Source organism: Dermacentor silvarum, chromosome 1 (genome assembly GCF_013339745.2).
Source record: "Dermacentor silvarum isolate Dsil-2018 chromosome 1, BIME_Dsil_1.4, whole genome shotgun sequence".
Taxonomy (NCBI): Eukaryota; Metazoa; Arthropoda; class Arachnida; order Ixodida; family Ixodidae; genus Dermacentor; species Dermacentor silvarum.
The window spans coordinates 157,737,215-157,745,690 of NC_051154.1; positions in this window are offsets into that span (position 1 = coordinate 157,737,215).

An 8,476-nucleotide genomic window follows, 5' to 3' on the forward strand; every position below is an offset into this window, starting at 1 on the left:
GTCATCATATCTTTAACGCGTTTTCGCCTTTTGTGCTTGTTTTATGAACATTGCTGCTTTTTATGCTGACCGCGTAGCGGCTTTTCATGACAAGCGTTATTTTATGCGCTCTTGACATGTTCTATTGACAGGATCGCGCAGATCTGTGGGTATTTAAGCCGGTGGTTCTTCAATAATAAACATCAGTAAAGCGCTCGTCCTTGTGTCTCCTCTTCTTCGTCCCTGTTTGTTTGCGCGCAAAAATTTAAGAAAATGCAAACGCGATGTGTACAATTGTCTTTATTGCAATCATATTCAACGTATAATCTCATGCAATGTTTGTTTATTATGCACTATAACACTGTTCATGAGCTATATGCCGAAACGCAAGCAGCAGTTCAGGCAAATGAGTGAGACGTCGACGCAGTAAGGTCGCGAGGACCAAGGCGATGTTTGAGGATTCTCGAGACAAGAATGGTGAGGAGGAGGCGTATGCCGAGAGAAGTACGACGCGAAGGAAAGTGGTGAGGTTGGCAAGTCATTTCTTCGTCTGTGGCCCAATAATAACTGGTGCGCACGCATGTGCTTTTGCGCGCACGTGCTCTCGCGCGTGCTACACGACGTGACGCACGCGCCAATCGTCTGAACGAGCTAATTGGCGTTGGCACGAGGAAAGCATGGTTGTGCCCTCGTGGTTATAGTGTCACGCTGTTGTGCTGGGAGACCTATAGATTCGCTCCTACCGTCGGAGACGTAATTACTATATTATTTTTTTGTGAGCTATTCGGCAAGGCAGCAGCAGCCACGGTCCGCTAAGTACAGGAGGGTTTGCAAAGAGAACTTCGAACTAAAATAATTGCCACCATTCTTGGAAATAATATAATTTTACCCCTGCTCTGTGCAATCGTTTTTTTTCTCTCTCTCTTTATTTTGTTATCGACTCAGACACTGTCACCCCGCTATTATCACCAGGATATACAAGAACTTGAGTTTAATAGTTCTGACACAATAACGGTGCCTCGACGGGCGTTGATGTTCAGCCTTGTTAGTAAAGACATACTTAGGGTTGTTTAAGCGCAATGACAGATGGGGTGGGCTGCACCACGCGTCACAGAACGTCCATAGCTGCAGATATTGTGTATAGGGTTGTTTCATAAATGTTTTGTAGTGTCGAGACACAGAGATAGACTCACTAGGCTAATTACTGAGGCAGCGAAAATAGCAAGCTTAAATGGCAAGTGTGTGAGCATGCCTTCGCTTATTTTTTCAAAAAAGAACTATCTTTTTTATATGTGATATAGTGCGCCAATGGCACACTATATCACATACGGCTGTAGCTTGCAGACGGCTGTAGCTCGGATAGGGGGCGAAAAAGGTGGCCGACATTGCCGTTTGTTATTGGACAGCGGAAGCCAGCGGACATTTATTGAATGTGGATTAGCAAAAGAAATAGGTGCGATGATAATACAAAAGGAAAGGCTGACAATTGGTTCGTTCGGAGGAGACGAAAAATTGAAACAAATGAACGTTGTGCTAGTAACTACAGCGACGCGAGAAAACAAGTCAGCCACGGTGATCGAAGCTCTACAAGTCGACGTCATATACCACAGTTGTCTACCTGCTCCAAATCAGAAACTCAACGAGAGAATGAAACAACTAAAGCTACGAGTGGCGGATAACAGAACCGAGACGACTGCAACAGACGGCATAAGGCTGCTTCATCGGCTCAGATTATTACTGGTAGTTCGTCACTGGTAGAACACAAAAAATCGAAAGCAGACTGATGGATGTCGAGACAATACTGGGTTGGGTGCTGCAAGGCCCATCGGAGCAAACTAAAACAAAATTAACTCAAGCCCAAAATCAAGCAGTCATGGTTCTGAAGGTTGAAACTGCGGAAACAAAACTACAGCAAGAGCTACAGAGGTTTTGGAGCTTGGAATCAATGGAGATCAAACAGCATAGTTGCACTGCTACAGAAGCTGAAATTGTAGAAGAATTCGAGAATAAGATAGTACAACTAAACGGTCGGTATCAAGTCAGCTTGCCGTGGAAAGAAAACGTTAACTTGTAAATCAACAAGGAAAATGCAATGGAAAGACTCCTCCAACTGACGAAGAGGTTAAAGAAAAACGAAGACATGCTGTGTCGCTACGATCACGCTACCTCAGAATATATGACATTGGGAGTCGCGGAGGAGGTTCAGGAATCCTCAGAACCACTGACCACGTTGTGTTACTACATGCCACATCACGCGGTTATTCGAGAGGACCGAGCGACGACAAAAGTTCATGTAGTATTCGACGCCTCTTCACACACGCGGAAAGGCATGTCATTAAACGACAATCTGGAGGCAGGACCTAATTTAAACGAAGACATGCTGTCACTGCTAATCAACTTACGAAATGAAAAGGTGGACCCTAGTAGGAGACGTTGAAAAGTCATTCCTACAAATTTCAGTCCACGAAGAGAATAGAGATGCCATGAGATTTCAGTGGTGGAAGCATGACGCTGACGGAAAGCTGCTGAATGAAGTACAAACCTGGCGCTTGACTAGAGTTACTTTCGGTACAACACCGAGCACGTTTCTTCTGGCAGCTACAATCAAGCACATTTTGAAAGAAGTGGCTGAGCGAGTTCTAGATACAACAAAAAAACTACAGAAAGCGATTTACGTGGATGATGTAATCATAGGAGCAGCAACGTTTGATGGAGCTGTCAAGCTGTACAAAGAGGCAAAACAAGTGTTCAAAGAGGCGGCGATGAACTTGAGAAAATGAACATCGAATGAAGAGAGATTAAACAAAATAATAGATAAAAACGAAACGGACGACGCTCACATGGAGATTCGATCGAAAGGATACACAATGCTTCTCGGCATGATATGAAAGCACTCAAAAGACGTGCTATCCTTCCCTGTGGACAAGTGGGCGTCCTTACCAGCAATAACGTACTTAACCAAAAAGACAGTGTTGCAAGCAGCAGCAAGGATATTTGATCCGCTTGGTTTACTGTCACCTTTTACGATACGAGAAAAAATAGGCTTTCAAAGACTGTGGAAAACGCGCGTCACGTGGGATGATCCACTATACCTAAAGAAGAATGCGACAAGTGGAAGGACCTGATGTCCGAAGCGGAGGAGCTGCGAGTTCTAGTAATTCCGCGATGCTACGCAAGCAAGGATCAAGCAGTACAAGCAGACAAGCTGCATGCGTTTGCAGACTCGAGCATACGGAGTGGCAGCATACTTGGTACTAGTGTACAACGATGCAACAAAAGAGTCAAGCCTGTATACTGACAGCGAAAAGCCGTGTAGCTCCAATCAAAGAGCCAAGTTTAGCAAGACTTGAGCTAATGGCAGCGGTGATAGCATCAAGACTAAGTGACTACATCAAAAGTCACTTCACCGAAACAATTCAAGAAGCTGCTTGCTGGACCGACTCAATGGTTGTACTTCATTGGATCAAAGGAACAAGCAAAAGGGATCCATTTGTTACCAACAGAATCGCGGAAATAAGAGAGAAAACACTGCAAACGAGCTGGTCGTTCATTCAAGGTGACTATCCGGTAGATCTACTCACACGGGTTGTCCGCGCAAAGACGTTAATGAACTCGAAAATATGGTGGTATGGACCCGAATGGGTTACCACTGTGGAGCCGGAAAGAGCAAGCGAGATTCGCACGAATGTACAGATGGACGATCAACACGAAGCGGAATGCCAAACCTGCACAGAATCAACGGAGAATGAACCAATCATGGAAATCAAAAATTATTCATCGTGCGGGCGACTTCTAAGAGTAACAGCATGGATATTCAGATGCATAGACAACGCAAGAAAAGAACGTCACGAGGGACCGTTAACTGGAAAAGAGATTATAACTGCAGAGACATATTGGATACGACAAACACAAGTACTACTCAGGAAGACAAGTGGCGATGCTAATTCAAGCACTAAACTCTTTAAAATAAATGGTCAAGAAGTCTACTGTGACGACAAAGGACTCATAAGACATAAAGGACGCTTGCAATACAGCCAAGAATCAAGCCGCCACGTAATCCTACTTCCAAAGGACGAGTATTTCACGGAACTACTGATACGTCACGTTCACAAAATAATATTGGACGGCGGAGTTCAAGCCACGCTAGCGCAACTGCGGGCTAAGTTCTGGATAGTGCAAGGTCGCCAAGCTCTAAAAAGAGTTTTAAACAAATACATAGTCTACAAGAGGCATAACACAAGACCAGCCACTCAAACTATGCCTCCCCTCCCGGCAGACAGAGCCAACGAATCGGGGCCATTTCAAGTTACAGGAGTTGACTTCACCGGAACACTTTATGCGAAAAGCAAACACGAGATTGTAAAACAACACGCAGTAATTTTCACCTGCGCTGTAACGAGAGTACACTTTGAGATGACCAACGACTTGTCGACATCCAGTTTTTTACAAGCTTCCTGGCGATTCACTGCACGGCGTGGTATACCTGTCATAATCTACTCGGACAACGGCAGGACCTTTAAAAAGGCTGAGAAGGAGATCAACGGGATGCTTGAAGCTGTTGGGCATGAACGGGTGAATGATTACTGCCATATACGCCAAATACAATGGAAAACAATAGCTGAATGCGCCCCGTGGTGGGGAGGATTCTACGAGTGCCTCATACGAAGCATAAAGACATCGATGGCGAAAAATAATCTAAAGAAAAACAACTACAGTGGAGGAGTTACGCACAATTGTAGCAGAAGTTGAAGGAGCGCTCAACAATCGACCGTTAACTTACGTGTATGGTGAACCTAATGAAGTTAAATGAACCCATGCCACTGACTCCTGTAGACATCATAGGCGGTCGCGAACATCTTCAAGACGGACAAACAAGACCATACAACGGAGACGTTGAAAAAGCATGGCGAAGTAGATGCAAACTAGTGAAAGCTTGGGGGAAGAGATGGCATCACGAATATCTCAAGGAAATAGGAGCTACTGTCAAAGCCAAGACACGACAAGCGAAACCATTGTCCCAAGGCAATGTGGTTTTAATTGAAGACCGGGGTCCAAGAACATTTTGGAAAATGGGCCGAATTGAAAAAAAGTTACCCTGGACGCGACGGAATAACAAGAGCTTGCCTACTTTAGACAGGCAACAAAGAGTTTCTCAGAATATCTGTGAACAACACTACCCTCTTGAAGAGTGCTTCAAATAGCCCGCCAAAGCCTATCTCGATGAAAGTTGGGCGGGCGGGAGCCTGCAAAAAAAGCCGGCAGATCCCACGCCATGTGGGAATCCATGTTATGCGAAGCAGTGTGCGGGGAGCCTACCAAGTTAACGAAACGACCATGAGAGCACCAAGACGTAGGCGGCTCTTTCATGGCCTACATGACACGCATGTCATGACATTCATGTCATGAGTCGTCAGGAGTCCCTTTAGCTACACCTAAGAGACCTTAGGGCGAAAGCCTTAGTCATACTCGTGACTGACTTCTACCAACATCCTTTAGTGTTTCCTTCACTTAGTAGCCACGTCCGAAACCATTTCAGTGTTTTTCAGTGTTAATATTTTTTCGCTGAGTTAGTGAGTGAAATAACTTTATTGAGGTCCAGAGAAGACGCAGGGGAGACCCCGCGCCAACCGGCTAGTCCCACGTAGGGACCGCAAGCCGAGCTTCATTGACGTTTTTTTTTTTCATAGACATGATCTGGTGGAGGTGCTTTTGTGTCCATGCAGCGGACGCCCCCGCAAAGCCGCGACCCAAGCCCGAAACCGGAGGACGAGACCAACGTCGCCAAGGACCAGCGAGCTAGCCGTAGGCAGCAAGGTCTTTTGCCAGAATACGGACTTCTTCCCGAGAAGACCACAGCGATCAAGGCCAAGTCAACGACCTCAATGGCAGCCCCAGCGTCCCCCATCCTGCTGCAGCAACCTCGGGAGCCACCGACCTTCCGTGGATCATCAGCTGAAGACCCTGAAACATGGCTGGAGACGTACGAGAGGACCGCGACATTCAACAAATGGAGCGACGATGACAAGCTGCGCCATGTCTATTTTTCGTTGGATGACGCTGCTCGGACATGGTTTGAGAACAGGGAGACCACCCTGGTGACTTGGGACCTATTTCGCGAGAACTTCGTCAGGACCTTCACGAGTGTCGTACGAAAAGAAAGTTAGGTTCTTGATGCGGGGCGTCAAAGAGCATCTATTCACTGGATTGATGCGCAACCCGCCCAAGACTGTGGCAGAATTTGTTTCGGAGGCGACAACGATCGAGAAGACGCTTGAAATGCGAGCCAGACAATACAACCGCCGTGCGCTGACAAACTACGCCGAAGCTCAAGCTCTAGGCGCCGACTACCTGCACGAGACGATCAGAGCTGTTGTACGGGAAGAACTACAGAAATTATTCCCAAGGTCGCAGCCTCAGGTGACTTCAATCGCCGACATAGTTAAAGAAGAGGTTCAGCGATCACTGGAAGTGCCAGAAGTTCCGGCATCGCCTCAACTACAGCCGCAAGCGATGACCTACGCCGCCGTCGCCCGTCGTCAAGGCCCCTCTCCGCGCTCGCGCCAGGGCCCCGTAACGCCGCAGTTCCGTCGTCCACCGCCGCCGCCGCCAGCACGCCCACCCGTCACCCAGCGCAGCTACCAGCGGAAGACGGACATTTGGCGCGCCCCCGACCACCGCCCGCTCTGCTATCACTGCGGGGAAGTCGGCCATGTCTACCGCCGATGCCCATACCGCGAGATGGGCCTACGAGGGTTCGCCGTCAGCGCGCCACGTCCACAGCTTGGCGAGCGACCACGCGACATCGCTGACTACCTCGCCGGAGCCCAGTGGCAACCACGACGACCCTCACGCTCGCCGTCACCAGGACGTTACCTGTCGCCGCAGCGCCGACCATACACTGGCCCAGCGCGGGGCCGGTCCGTGAGCCCCTATCCGGGAAACTAAAGGCAGCAACCGATGGAGGTGCGGTTGCTGTACGACGCAATACCGAAGATCCTCCGCCGCCATCGACGACGACAACTCACGCATCATCACAACGAGGTACCAGCACACCGCCTAGCAAGAGCCTTGACGACAACACTTCGCCGCCGAAAGAAGACCTACCGACGCGACGTAGCAGCAGCGAAGCAAGCCGACGTAGCCGTGATCCGACGCCACGACTTAACCGCAACGCCAGACGACGGTCTACCGACTTAGACGTGGTAATCGATGGTCATAGCGTCACCGCTCTCGTCGACACTGGAGCTGACTATTCCGTCTTCAGTGGCCCGTTCGCCGCCAAGTTGAAGAAGGTGAGGACGGCCTGGCAAGGACCTGATATCCGGACAGCGGGAGGCCACCTAATAACGCCGGCTGGAATCTGCACAGCGCGAGTCACGGTTAACAATCGCACTTACCCGGCGAGCTTCGTAATCATGCAGCACTGCTCCAGGGACGTCATCCTAGGCATGGACTTTCTAAACCAACATGGTGCAGTCATCGATTTAAGGTCCAAGTCAATAACGCTTTCAACGCACAACGCGATAACACCGGATACAGACATCAGTTACCATGCCTTGAATGTGCTAGAAGAACAAGTCACCGTTCCGCCTCGCTCCAGTGTAATGATTTCCGTCGGTGCCGAAGTGCCTCCAGATATGGAGGGCGTCATCGAGGGCGATCATCACTTACTGCTCGATCGTGAAATTTGCGTCGCTAGAGGCATAGCTAAGCTACGTGAAGGCAAAGCAAGAGTGATGCTCACGAACTTCAGCGACGAATACAAGCACATTAACAAAGGCACAACGGTCGCCTACATCGAGGAAATAGTACAAGCCGGCAGTGCGTTTGCCTTCACGGATTCTAGTGCACCTGCAACGAAGACTGTAGTACTTGAACCAACTTTCGACGTCAATCAGAACCTTCCTTGCAATAAGAAAGAACAGCTAAAAGCTCTGCTCCTGCAATACAAGGACTGCTTCTCGTCGTCGTCAAAAGTTCGACAAACCCCGGTCGCCAAGCACCGCATCATAACCGACGAATATGTCCGCCCACTCCGTCAGAGCCCGTACCGAGTTTCGGCGCGCGAACGCGAGACCATAAGGCAACAAGTCGACGAAATGCTACGCGACGACATCGTCCAGCCGTCCAAGAGTCCGTGGGCGTCCCCCGTGGTGTTAGTGAAGAAGGATGGAACCCTACGTTTCTGCGTCGATTATCGTCGCCTCAACAAAATCACGAAGAAGGACGTATACCCTCTCCCACGGATTGACGACGCCTTGGACGACTTTACAACGCAAAGTATTTTTCGTCGATGGACCTCAAAACCGGCTATTGGCAAATCGAAGTCGACGAGAGAGACCGGGAGAAGACTGCCTTTATAACACCAGACGGACTGTTCGAGTTCAAGGTCATGCCGTTTGGTCTTTGTTCGGCACCTGCGACTTTCCAACGGGTCATGGACACAGTACTGGCAGGCTTGAAGTGGCAGACTTGCCTCGTCTATTTGGACGACGTC